We start from the raw sequence: 13,924 nt of genomic DNA on the forward strand, positions 1-13,924 counted from the left end.
CATCAAAATTCTGCCTACAAACAAAAACCCACAGCCAGATGGCTTCCCAGGGGAATTCTACCAGACATTTAAAGAAGAATACCTATTCTCTCTCTCCAAAACACAGAAATGGAAGGAAAACTTCAAAACTCATTTTATGAGGCCAGCATGCTTGATCCCAAAAAGCCAGACAAAGACCCCACCAAAAAGGAGAACTACAGACCAATAACCCTGATGAACATGGATGCAAAAATTCTCACCAAAATACTATCCAATAGAATCCAACAGTACATTAAAAGGATTATTCACCACAACCAAGTGGGATTTATTCCTGGGCTGCAAAGTTGTTTCAACATCCGCAAAATCAATCAATGTGATACAATACTTTAAGAAAGGGCAAGAACCATATGATCCTCTCAATAAATGCAAAAAAAGTATTTGACAAAGTACATCATCATTTCCTGATTAAACTCTCCACAGTGTAGGGATAGAGGAAACATAACTCAATATCATAAAAACCATCTATGAAAAACCCACAGCAGATACCATTCTCAAGGTGGGAAAACTGAGATCTTTTACCGTAAGGTCAGGAACATGGCAGGGATGTCTACTATCACCACTGCTGGATTAGAAGTCCTAGCCTCAGCAATCAAGACAACAAAAAGAAATAAAAAGCATCCAAATCGGCAAAAAGGAAGTCAAACTCTCACTCTTCACAGATGATATATGGTATTTTATGTGGAAAACACAGATTTTTCCACAACAAAACTGCTAGAATTCATACAGGTAGTCAGTAAAGTGACAGGATATAAAATCAATGCACAGAAATCAGTTGTGTTTCTATACATCAGCAATGAGACAGAAGAAAGAAATTAAGGAGTTAGTCCCATTTACAATTGTACCCCAAACCATAAGATACATAGGAATAAATCTAACCAAGAGGCAGGAGATTTGTACTCAGAAAACTATAAAAAAAATTACTCATTAAAAATTGAGGAAGACAGAAGGAAATGGAAAAATGTACCATGACCATGGATTAGAAAAGCAAATATTGTGAAGATGTCTATGCTACCTAGAGCAATCTATACATTCAATGCAACCCCTATCAAAATATCATCAACTTTCTTCAAAGAATGAAACAAATAATCCTATAATTTGTACAAAAACAAAAAAGACCCCAAATTGCTAGAGGAATGTTGAAAAATAAAAGCAAAGCTGGTAGTATCACAATTCCAGACTTAAAGCTCTATTAAAAAGCTGTAATCATCAGGACTGTATGGTACTGGTACAAAAACAGACACATAGATCAATGGAACAGAATACAGAACCCAGAGATGGACCCTCAACTCCATGGTCAACTAATCTTTGACAAAGCAGGAAAGCATATCCAATAGAAAAAAGACAGTCTCTTCAACAACTGGTGTTGGGAAAATTGGACAGCCACATACAGAAGAATGAAACTGAACCATTTCCTTACACCATACACAAAATAGAATCAAAATGGTTGAAAGACCTAAATGTGAGACAGGAATCCATCAAAATCTTTGAGGAGAAGAGAGGCGGCATATGTTTGACCTCAGCTTCAGCAACTTCTTCCCAGGCACATCACCAAAGGCAAGGGAAGCAAGGAGATAAAATTTCTGAACAGCAAAGGAAACAGTCAACAAAATCAAAAGATAATCAACAGAATGGGAGAAGATATTTTCAAATATCAGATAAAGGGATAGTATCCAAAATCTATAAAGAACTTATCAAACTCAACACCCAAGGAACAAAATATCCAATCAAGAAATGGGTACAAGACATGAACAGATATTTCTGCAAAGAAGACATCCAAATGGCCAACAAACACATGAAAAAGTACTCCACATCACTTGGCATCAGGGAAATACAACTCAAAACCACAATGAGATACCACCTCACACCAGTAAGAATAGCTAAAATTAACAAATCTGGAAATGAAAGATACAAATGTATCTTGCTTTCACTACTTCTGTATCTTTGGGGTAAATACCCAGTAATGTAATTGCTGGGTTGTAGGGTAACTTTATTTTCAACTTTTTGAGGAACCTCCATACTGTTTTCCAGGCTGGCTATACCAGCTTGCATTAGCACCAACAGTGTAGGAGGGTTCCTCTTTCTCCACATCTTCATCAACATCTGTAATTTCCAATAGTTCATTTATACCCATGTTAAGCAAAATAAGTTAATTAGAGAAAGACAATTAGGGGCTCAGGGGCAAGATGGCAGAGAAATAGGAGACCCTGTTTCAACCAGTCCCCTAAAGTGAGCTAAATATCTACCAGAACACTCTGACCACCCATGAAATCAGCCCAAGATGTCAGATTATACACTTCTGGATCTCTACGGGGACAGAAGACATCAGTGGAGAGGCAAAGCAAAGTGGGAACACTCAGACTGATATCGGAAGTTAGAAAGGGGAGGAATCCAACAGAAGTGACCCATTGAAAAGTAACACCCCAATATGAAAGTGCCCAGTGGTTGCAGACCAGCATGAACTTGAGTTTGGTTAAAAGCACTCAAAAAGAGCAAAAGATCTTAAGGGGCAACTGGTGGAATCAGGCAGTCACAGGTATGGTCCTAAGCCCATGGACCCAGGACGGTCACCGCCCATGACCACCTGTGCCAAAGAGAGTCCGTCGGGGGCTCCGTCTGTGGTCCCTGACTCTGTGGCTTTCTGGTGCTTGCACCACCACACAGGCTTGGTGCACTCCTGCCCATGCCTGCAACAGTCAAGCGGGAACACCAGTCAGGATCCTTCAGCCCACAGCCTTCTGTTAACTGTGTGACCACAGGGACTGAGTGCACTCCCCCCATACCTGAGAGAACCAGGCATGAACTCTGGCTAAGGTCCCTCAGCCTGGAGCCTTCCACGGCCTGTGCCTCTGCCTGGTGTGAGTGCACCGGGCATGGGGGTGGACCCCAGACAGCTGTCCTTGCAAGGGTAGTCACCCCAGTTCAGGCTTGCCTGGACCAATATCGCTCACAGTTTTAGTGGCACGGGAGTTTTCAGAGACAAGCAGGGGCCTCAGGAGACCACAGGTGAGCAACACCTGTGGGAGGCTGCAGTGTTCAGCAGAGTTTGCAGAGGGGGAGTCTATACATTCTGGACCACTCAGAGGGGAGCAGACTGAAGCTTCTCTCTGAGGTGGAGGTCTGGGTGCAGACAGATTCTTTGCTCTGACCCTCCAAAAAAGCCACAAAAAGCTGCCAAAGAACAAAACCTGTAGAGACCAAAAGCCTGAAAAACCGGTTTCCACAGATCCCAGCCCCTTGAAAGGGGGCAAAGCAAGTCAGCCCAAGCAGGACTGACTGAATAACAATGTGGCAGGCCCCTCCCCCAGAAGACAAGACAAAAGAACAAGAGGACAATAACCACAGAGTCCCTGTAAAACTGTAAAACCCCAACATCAGGGGAAAATAATATATTAAGTTCCCAGTATTGCTCCAAAGCCTGTATATTTCATGGACAAACTTTTCTTTTTATTTTTTTAATTCATTCTCATAATTCTTGTTCTTTTAATTTTTTTTAACCTACTTACCATTATAACTAGAGATTTAATACAACATATTCAATAATAATGTTTTTAACTTGAACTCTTTTCATGAATATACCTGTTTCTTTTTCTTTTATTTTTTATACATATAGATATAAGTTTCAAGGTAATCCTTTTTCCCTATTCAATACTACCCCTATACATGAACCACTTTTAATTTCCCTATATCTCTGGAAAGTTGAGTCCTTTAACAAAAATAACAAGATTCACCCAGCAAAAACCAAAATAACCTTTCTCACCCACATCTGTTAGTGTTTCTGTGTATTTCTTTTTGTACTATATAATCTTATACTTTGTACTTTGTACTCTACAAGTCTTATTCTCTTATTCTGGTTGGGTTTTCTCCCTTTTTTCTCTTTTTTCTTTTTGGTGGTGACTTCCAATTGCTCTGAAACTTTCCAGGGTGCACCTTGCCTAGATCATGGCTGATATATTCAGCTATACATTCCCTCAACCACCTCTCACCAAAATAACAAGGAGGAGGAAAACCCAACAGAGAAAAAATTCAGAGACTTGTCCTCTGCCACAGAACTATTGGACATGGACATAAACAGCATGTTAGAAAGGGAATTCAGGGTAAAAAATTATTTAGGCAATGGCTAGGTTATAGAAAACCATGAGTGGTAACATAGAAAAACTCTAAGGTCAGAAGTGAGGGCTGATCTGACAGTACTAAAAAATACTATCAGTGAGATCCTATCTAATCTAAATACTCTAACAGCAAGGGTGACCAAGACAGAAGAGCAAATTAGTGATCTAGAAGACAAACTGATAGAAGGATCAGGAGGAGGTCTGGTGAGATTTATCCCTGGGATGCAAGGGTGGTTCAACATTTGCAAATCAATCAATGTCACTCTTGGGTTCATTCTTCTTTAATAGAATCCCCCCCCCTTAATATTTCTTGTAGTGCTGGCTTAGTGGTCAACATACTCTTTGAAACCTTGCCAGTCTTGGAAGCTCCTTCTCTCTCCAGGTAGAAAGAACCAAGATGCCCTTCAACAGATGAATGGATAAAGAAGATATGGTTCATATATGCAATGGAATATTCGGTCTCCATCAGAAAGAATGAATACCCAACTTTTATATCAACATGAATGGGACTGGAGGAGATTATGCTGAATGAAGTAAGTCAAGCAGAGACAGTCAATTATCATATGGTTTCACTTACTTGTGGAATATAAGTAATAACATGGAGGACATCAGACAAAGGAATGGAAAAGTGAATTGGGGGAAATCAGAGGAGGAGAGGAACCATGAGAGACTGTGGATTCTGAGAAAGTTTTGGAAGGGAGAGGGTGAGGGGACAGGTGAACCTGGTTGTGAGTATTAAGGAGGGCAGATATTGACTTATTTCACTCAGCATAATCTTTTCCAAGTCAAACAGAGAGCATCAATTATCATATGGTTTCACTTATTTGTGGAGCATAACAAATAGCATGGAGGACAAGGGGAGTTAGAGAGGAGAATGGAGTTGGGCAAAATTGGAAGGGGAGGTGAACCATGAGAGACTATGGACTCTGAAAAACAATCTGAGGGGTTTGATGTGGCAGGGGCGTGGGAGGTTGAGGAAACCAGGTGGTGGGTATTATAGAGGGCACAGATTGCATGAAGCACTGGGTGTGGTACAAAAACAATGAACACTGTTATGCTGATAATAAATTTAAAAAAAAAGGGAGGGCAGATATTGTGTTGAGCACTAGGTGTGGTGCATAAAGAATGAATCTTGGAACACTGAAAAAGTAAACTAAAATTTTAAAAATAAATAAATATATTCATGAAATCATAAAAATAAAGACAATTATCATATGATCTAACTGATATGTAGAATTTGAAAAACAAGGTAGAGGATCATAGGCTAAGGAAGAGAAAAATGAAACAAGAAGAAACCAGAGAGGGAGACAAACCATAAGAGACTCTTGATTTTGGGAAACAAACTGAGGGTTCCTGGAGTGGATGGGGATTGGAGGGATGGAGTGGCTGGATGATGGGCACTGGGGAAGAGTATGTGCTATGGTAATCAGTGTAAATTGTGTAAGACTGATGAATCAAAGACCTGTACCCCTGAAACAAATAATATATTTTATGTTAATAATAATTTTAAAAAGAAATCTGGAGCAGATTTGCTACAAAAGAAAAATCTGGAAGCTTATAACTAGTCAGTTATAGCACCTTATTTCTAAAGGAAAGTTAAAGAGTCTAGGTCAGAAAAGCCTAGAGAAATTGTGACTGAGGGACACCTGGGTGGCTCAGCTGGTTAAGCGGCTGCCTTCGGCTCAGGTCATGATCCCAGCATCCTGGGATCGAGTCCCACATCGGGCTCCTTGCTCAGCAGGGAGCCTGCTTCTCCCTCTGCTTCTGCCTACCACTCTCTCTGCTTGTGCTCACTCTCGCTCCTTTCTCTCTCTGACAAATAAATAAAATCTTTAAAAAAAAAAAAGAAAGAAAGAAAGAAATTGTGACTAAAAGTTAACAGGTCAATATTAAAGCCTAAAAAGGACTTAAGAAAACTGGATGGATAAGAGATTTTATGGTTGGACTCTCTTGCAATAGAAGGGAGAAAAACTATCAGGCTGATACAAAATTTGAAATGATCTTAACAGCTACACAAGTAGAACAAACTGAGATGGAGCCATGTCCTTCCTGTCTCTCCAGAGAGTGAGACATCAAGCATTCTAAATTTACTACTCAATCTTACACTGTAAGTAAAAAGGAATTAATATAGCAGGACTGATATTTTTATCCTTAAATAGGCCTATTACAAAGTTGGCCCATGGCTGGCATCTAGGAAGTTGCCAGGGTTCCTACTATCCTTAGCAGGATAGTAGAAGAGCTCATTGTGCCCAAACTGCACAAACAATGTGGTTCATGCTGAACACCTGCTTTCCTCATGGGAATGTGGATTTTTGGTACGTGGTAGGAACCTGGTGTCTGTATGACCTGCCATCAGTAAAAAACCTGGGTACTAAGTTTCTAATGAGTTTACCTGGTAGACATCATTTCATGTACTGTCAGAAAGAGAGGACTCTTGGATGCTTATACCTAGTGTCTTCTAAACTTTGCTCCATATACCTTTTCCCTTTGCTGATTTTGCTTCGTATCCTTTTGCTATAATATCATGATAGTGACTATGTGCTGAGCCCTTTAAGTAATTCTAGTAAATCACTGCACCTAGGGATGTACCTGATGATGGCCTGGATCCCAGGACATCAGGATTAGGACTGGATCATCAGGATTAACACAGTTGCCATCAGAAGTGGGATTCACTAAAATGGCCCCTGGACTCACTAAAATATGATGAAAGCACTGTTTGGGGAAAGGAGCTATGAAAGGTTGGGATGGAATACAATGAACTTTGGGTGGCTGTGGAGTCACCTATGTTATGAAATAGCAGCTGAGAGGTAAAAGTTATCTATGGAATTTGAAAATGATACATTCAGCCCCAAGAAAATTGGTCTGCTGGATCCCCTGGCTGCTTTTCTGGTGAAATGAGGGGAAAAGATGCAGCCTAGGTGATATTTCAGATTGTTGTTCTCCCTTCAAGTGGAAGGATAAAGCACCTAAAATTATCCAAATGTGGGCTTTGGAGGTACCAAAGGCTAGAAAAACTACTTTGTAGTTACTCTTTCCTCCAGGTAGAAGAGGAAAAGTTTCAATCAGTGCCTAGTGCCAGAACAAAGCTTTAAATAAATCAAAGGGGGGGAAAGGTGGAGGTAAGGCTTAAAGGGGAAAACTCTAGTCTTTTCTTCACCTAGATCTGCTACTGCTATAGCATCACTCTCTTCTTGAATTCCAGCTAGGATCTCCCTGCAGCTCTAATGTTAACCTTATAAATCATAAATGTATTGCTATCATGAATTTGCAATAAGTAAAAAGAAGAATTTTTTAAATGGCTTTGTATTTTGTAGCTACTTCATATGGATATATGACAAAAATTGATGTGAAATGCTATAAGTTTTAATTTCATAAATGCTAGAGGGATCATCCTAATCAGGGGAAGCTGCAAAGAATAAGCGTTAATGGGATTTTGCTGCCAAGGGTGACTTTGAATTTAAATTCTTTGGATATTCCAAATGAAACAATGGGGCACTGGGTGGCTCAGTTAAGAATCTGTCTTAGGCTAAAGTCCTAATCCTGATGTCCTGGGATCCAGGCCATCATCAGGCTCCCCATTCAGTGGGGAGTCTTCTCCCGATCTCCCTGCTTGTCCTCTCTCTCTCTCAAAAAAAGAAAACCTTAACAAAAAAAAAAAACAAAACAAACAAAGAAACAAAAAGCCAGCACAACATGAACTGTTAGCAATTTGCACACATTCTAGTATATTGAAGACAGTGGTCAACACTGAAGAAGTACGCTTATTTTCTAGACACATCTCATTAATTTTAAATGACAACACAATCCAGGGCTCTGTTGTCCAAATAAATTTTGGGAAGGGGATCATTATTTGGACAATACCAAAAATAAATATTCTACATATTTTACAAGAAAATTTATTAGCTCTGCAGGCCCCAACCACAAAGGACTTTCTTCCTTAAGTACTGAAGACATCACATCTATACCTGTATCAACATAACTAATTTTAGTTATGTTGTATCAACATAACTGTATCAACATACAGCATCTGCATCAACATAACTAATTTTAAAAGGAAGCTCTTACATTAAGAAGCTATGGAAAAATTGCAGGCATCACAAAAACAAGTTTTAACTTTATATCTGCCATATTCTTTAGACTCACCAGATTATAGGTACATGACATGTAAACTAACTTTTGCTGAATAGAGATTTTGATAATACTTCAAATTATTTGTCAGTTCCTGGGATTTTGAAGTTCATTCCTTTTTCCCACTGCTAATTATCACGGGCTCTTGGCCTATTATTGGTCCTTACAGGGGCAAATTTTCTCCCTTTTCAAACAAACATTCCTGTCCCCATAATGGATCTTATCTAAATCAGTTTCATAAGGTGGTACAAGCCCAGAAAATTCTCTTGAAAAAGGAACTGACTTAACACATCCAATCAAGGGCCAATCCTGGTCCTTAGGACCTTGGTCAAATTAATAAAATATGTCTGTGCACTGGACACCAAACCATTGACTTAGTAAAACCCTTGCCTACAAGATATGCCACCTGACAGGAAAGTATGATTCATTGATCCAACAATTTCTCTCAAAAGTCATAAAATCTATTGAGATACTACATTTGTCCACCAGAATAATGGTAAGTTGTTAAGATCCCAAAGATTTGGACATTCTTCAAAATTAGGTGCATTTCAGGCACTTTTCATAGCCACAGAGTACACTCTTAGATTGAATTATACTTTTATAAACACTCAAGAGCCATTGCTGGGCCCAGTTGCATGGTCAGGCTATTAGGCCACCCAGGACAAAACTATTAAATACGCATACTTTTCTGAGACACCCCCTACCCAAGGAAATAGGTAGAGCAACTTAGTAACAAACTCAATCCTTTTTATTTTTTTTTTCATGCCCACAAGAAGGAACTAAAACCCAAACCTAAAAGGAAAATATCTGATATAAAAAGGTCAATCAAGAATGTATGATCTTCATGTCTATTATGGTCTTGGGCCCATCTCCAATCTATCCCACCATGAAGCAACTAGATGTTTAATAGGGAATTTATACAAAAGACAAAGAAGCCACTGTTGCCCATGAGCCTATTCTACTTGCCATCTAAGGCAGTCTCTTTAAAAACAACCTCCACAGTGCATGCTAATCCAGCTTCCCCTTGTTCATAAGTTATAGGCTGCCATACCCTGCAAGAGCCTCTCTGCATTGGTTGAACTCCAGTGTACTTTGGAACTAAAGAGTGAAATAAAAGATTATTTTAATAAATATTATATTCTCATTCTTTTTTTTTTTTAAGATTTTATTTATTTATTTGACAGAGAACACAAGTAGGCAGAAAGGCAGGCAGAGAGAGAGGAGGAAGCAGGCTCCCTGCTGAGCAGAGAGCCCGATGCGGGACTCGATCCCAGGACCCTGAGATCATGACCTGAGCTGAAGGCAGCGGCTTAACCCACTGAGCCACCCAGGCCCCCAACCTCTCATTCTTTTTTTTTTTTTTTTTTACTCCCTACTTTGATCTCCGTATATGAATGACAAAGCAGACTGTTTATGTAAAAGATGGACATTGTCTTTGCATCAGATTCTTTGGCAAACATCCTCTTCTAATCCTGCCGGTGACTTCTAAGAGAAAAATAGTAACTTTGGGGTCTCTGCTGAATTTATCACTCCAAAAACATGACACGCTGGCTCATCTCCAAGAAGGAATAACAGATCTCAGTTTTTCAGGGTGTGAACATGTCTGACCTTGGGAAATGTTTGGGGGGGGATATCAAGGGAGTTAATGAATAAGTTTCTCTCTTACTGAAGACACTGTACATGTATTGTACAGATATTCCAAAACAGCCTTCTTTGGCAGTCCAGAAAGTAAAGCTTATAAGGTATGAATTTATTTATTTATGCTGGTTTTACACTTACACCTAACCCAGGGAGGAGGGGACCCAACTAGCAGCTTTCTCCCAGGTAATACTGTGATCAAGACAAGGCGTCAGCCAGAGCTAATGGAATGACCCATTAGTGAGACCCCCAGACCAAGAAGTAGACAGAGGAAAGACAAATCTCTGTTATGGCATGCCCTGGTAGTTCTCTCCATTCTCCCTTCTGGTGTTTTGGCAGAGCTGGCTCTGCCAAGACTGTTGAATGGAAAATAGCTCTCACTGACACCAGCTACATTAACATACAAAATGCCTACTCCTCCACTAGCTTCCTTTTTCTAACAAGGCCATTGCCCAAGCAGGAATCTCTCACTGTTATGTGGTTAACTAGGTGCTCTCTAGTCCCTCCTAATTCCTCTATAATTTTGTAGGGTTATGTGACAAGCAAGTCCCCCTCAGGTGCACTTCCCATGGTGAATTCAATGTACTTCCCTGCAGAATAATGACAGCTCAGGAGTTATTACACTCTTCACTGTTTCTTAGTTTGTAAGGTTTCCTCTATAAAATCTAACTAATGTCTATAACTTGGGCCACAAGTAATATGTTTCTTGCACAACCATTAATTGAGGAAATTTAAAGTCTCCTTTAGGGTTTTCAAAAAGGTAAATCTCCATTTGTAGTATATTTTGTAAAAACTGGAAAGAGGCAAAAAATTGTTAACAGTTTTTTAAATTTCATAATTAAATAATCCCTTTTCTTGATACAGAATATCTTTCTTGACCACCAATTTAAATTAGCCTTCCCCGTGACTCCCTATCAGAAAGGTAGTCATATTCTCTTCATTTATTACTCTCTAAGATTATCTTGTTCATGTATTCTCAATTGTTTTTCTTCCTGTTTTCCCCACTATAATGTAAACATCACAAGAGAAGAAAACTTATTTGTGTTATTTATCAGTAAATCCCAATGTTCAAAAGAGTACCTGGCATATGAAGCTGAGAACATATGAAGCTGATTGAGTTTAGGGAATAAATGAATGAATAAATGAATGAATAAATTTAATAGCTAATCATCTAATCTATGCGGGAAATGGATATGTATTAATACACTTCCTCTTTTGTATGTTTTTGAGCTTAGAGTTGGGGGTGAGAGAATTGTAGAAAAAAAGATTTATAAAGAAGTAGGTTGGATGCATAACTTAAAACACCAAGAAACAGCTTACATTTTCATATCTAAAAAGTGTAAATTTCAATGCTATAAAATTAAGAAAAGCTAACACCACATTTGATGTGAAACACTAAATTATTAATATCTATTGTGTCTGATTAAATACTTGCCACTCACTCATTCCCTAACCAAAACAAATCACTAAATGTTGTAAAGCGCCAAAAAAAATGTACTTTATTGTAATCAATACCATGTGTCTGTTCAGGTGGGATCTCCTTACTTCGCTCCCATCCACTCTCTGAAGGTTTGGGAGACTTTTCCAAAGTATTTCAGAAATTCTATTAGGATCTAAGAAGTAACCCAAAATGAAGTTTTATGAATAATATTGTGCCATGTGCTTAATAGTTTGATTTTTTAATATATTTAGCAATATTAAACCTATAGCTATTAAGGGAAATTCTATAAAATCTATCAAGCTACAACAACCTGATTCATGTCATATCTCCCTTTTATCCTCAGTTTAAACTAAAAAAAAAAAATTACTGGTCTTTTCCTGGTACACTGTGTAGATTCTAAACACCCTCGTTTTCGTTTCAACTGTTCAGTCCATCTGTAACACCTGTTCCTCATATTTCCCTGTTAAAATCCAACCCACCTATCTTTCTTAAATTAAATGCTGTTACACTTAGTCCAGCCAGGAACAACTTTTCCTTCTTTTTGATGCAACTTCTTGGTAACCTTTTATAGAATGCATCTTCTGCATATAAAATACTGCACTTATTTTCGCACGTTTTGTCTGCCTTACTAGAATATTTAATGTGTCCTATATTCCCTATCATCCTTAGTCCATTATTCCCCATCCAATCCTTGCATTTTCCTACCTCCCAATATTACTCATTAACTGTGACTTATCGGCCTAGTAGAATGGGGGTTGGCAAGAGTAGTAACTCGTGGTAATACTGTCATAACCCATCTATGAGATTTTTCCAAAAACTCATAGAAAGTAACTGACACTACCTTATTCTATCTTCATAGAGGCTAGAAATTCTCTTTAAAATACTTTTGTTTAAGCCAATACTTCTACTTCCTGAAATTCAACAAATATACTGTATCAAGTTCAGCAGCAGCAACTAAATGTCCAATATTAAAACAGCTTCTATGAAAAGTTATTACTTCATAACAGTGACAAATTATTAGCTTTCCAGCATTTTCAAAGCCTATTACACTTCATGATGTTTTCACAGAAAAACTATAGTAGTGTTCCATGATTTACCATAATCCTAACATGAATATAAGAGTATCATGCTTTGTTTCTATTTCTATAGTTTATAACCTGGTTAATTTCCAATTGAAGTTGAAGATAATTACTAATACTTTTTATTACTTTTATTACTTAACTACTTATTACTTAATATTTTTCTCAAATGTTCATAATACTGACCAGATATAATTATAATGTGAAGTGATAAATGACAAGAACTCTACCCATAATAAGTTTGCAAAGCAACAAATAAATGTCTGTCTTCTCCTGAGATATTAAAAACATACTTTTAAAAATACAATCACTACAGATATTAAAATGGACCTTTTCAAAACTTCTAGCCCTTAATCACAACATGTATTACTTAATTCTTACTAATTCATCCTGGTCTGTAATAAAGAAATATTAGAAATAGTAATGAAGCAGAGAAATGCACATTCCTAGATAGTTCTTTCCTCTTCTCTGCGTGGCAATCAAAGTTAAAAAGTTTATATATTAAGCTATGTATAATTAAAGAATAAGTGCCTCATGTATACTGAATTCAAATTCTCAATAATTCAAGTGAATGACTGAAAGGAAACACTGCTGTAGTTTATTCTCACTGAAGATCAACCTAACTCTTATTAACAGAACTTACTGTTCCACTAATCTATCTGGTTCAGGCTTTCTGTTTCCTGACTGGTTTGTGAAAATGTCTGTGAATCATAACATCTTAATCAAACAGACTCACTTACTTATGAACCTGTAAGATTTAATTGGATAAATCAACAAACTTAATTATTTTATGTTCATGCATATGCATATATATAAAGTGATTAAGCAAAAATGAAATGCAAAAAAAAATTTAAGTTAGTTGTTTTATGTATTGAGGTCATGACTTCATGATGTAAGATATCCCACTCATAAGTATTTTCCTGAAGATAAATAAAAATTGTTTTCACACAAAAATCATTTTAAAAAAGGGTCGTCATATTTGGGGGTGCCTGAGTGGCTCAGTCAGTTAAGCATCTGCCTTGGGTTCAGGTCATGATCTCAGGGTCCTTCGATCAAATCCTCCAACCCCCAGTCTGGCTCCCTGCTCAGCAGGGAGTCTGCTTCTCCCTCTTCCTTTGTTCCTCCTCTCCAATTGTGTTCTCTCTCAAATAAATAAATAAAATCTTTAACAAGAAATGGATCATGTTCAGTTGCTCACTATCTGAAAATTTAATTGTTGCTCAGGATGGGGGGATGTTGGAGTTTGGAAAGTGGCTTTGTACCATACCTAGTCCTTAGTTAAATTTTTCACTTAAAATTTTCTATTTTCACAGCATCCAATCTGTTGATCTTTGACAACATCTAAAGTTTTAAACATTTTCTATTTAAAATTAGTTTTGAAGAGTACAATGTTTAAGCAAAAATACAAGTCAAGGAATCTTATGATACTGAATTTAGAAAGGCTATTTTGCCATTTAGGTATATAAAGCAATAAAGATTAGAAAAAGAAT

General features: G+C 37.8%; 1 protein-coding gene across 1 annotated transcript in view; it reads right to left on the reverse strand.

Moving 5' to 3' along the window:
• CCDC7 (coiled-coil domain containing 7) overlaps nucleotides 1-13,924 on the reverse strand; it is a 467,373-nt gene that overhangs the window by 318,643 nt on the left and 134,806 nt on the right. The window lies entirely within an intron of this gene.

Source organism: Mustela putorius, unplaced genomic scaffold (genome assembly GCF_011764305.1).
Source record: "Mustela putorius furo isolate JIRA1106 unplaced genomic scaffold, ASM1176430v1.1 tig00003913_pilon_pilon_pilon, whole genome shotgun sequence".
NCBI lineage: Eukaryota > Metazoa > Chordata > Mammalia > Carnivora > Mustelidae > Mustela > Mustela putorius.